The following is a 978-nucleotide window of genomic DNA, read 5'->3' on the forward strand; positions in this document are numbered from 1 at the left end:
GGGTATTCCAACCAGATGGTTGATTGGACCCATAGTATGCTATTCATTTTTGTATGTGTATAGTTATGTGTGTAAGGGGATTTTGGGGGAACCCACTAAGCTTTCGGGCTTACAGTTTCAGTTTATTGTTTCAAGTACATCAGGAGATCGTGGCAGGGCAAAGGCGTGATCATACCGCTCCTCATATTTCATAATTTTATGATCTGGTTCTTGGGATACTCTGATGTTTAAACTATTTTGAAAACAAGATGTAATAACTTAATGGTTCTTGAATGGATTAAAATGTTTTAAATTGACCTAAATTTTATGAGTGTTACAATACAAGCCCTGTTTCGTTGATGATTTCAGGACGTAATCATCCTAAGTGGGAGATAACTGTAACGCCCGCAGATTCAGGCAAGTCAATTTAGAGACAATAAGCGTCAAAAAATGACTTTTTAAGTGAGTTATGCTCTGTTAGAAGAGCTCCGAGAAGAAGTGTAACAACCGGTTATCTCTGGTCAATAAAAGTCAAACAAGTTAAAACATAGTCAAACGAGTCAAACATAATTTATATAAATAAATAGTTAAAAATTAAATCATGGAAATTTTATTACTAAAAGAGTTTTCGGTTTTTGGAATCAAAAACCCACCAAACCGAAATCCCTTTCATGGATCAATGAGGACCGAAATCACCTAAGGCCGAGAACCCTCCTAGCCGAGAACATCAATTGGACCGAGAACCTTGAGACAGAGAACACCCTTGACCGAAGACCTTGAGTTCTCGGTTGTGTTGTGGACCGAAATCAAGTGTTCTCGGTTTGGAAGATAAGTCGAGAACACCTACGTTATCTTTTGGCACACCTTCGAATTAGATAATTTCACATCCCAATGCATATGCCACGTCAATTTTTACCCCATATATATATATATATATATATATATATATATATATATATATATATATATATATATATATATATATATATACGTCGAAAT

The sequence above is a fragment of the Lactuca sativa genome, chromosome 8, assembly GCF_002870075.4.
Source record: "Lactuca sativa cultivar Salinas chromosome 8, Lsat_Salinas_v11, whole genome shotgun sequence".
NCBI classification, from domain to species: Eukaryota; Viridiplantae; Streptophyta; class Magnoliopsida; order Asterales; family Asteraceae; genus Lactuca; species Lactuca sativa.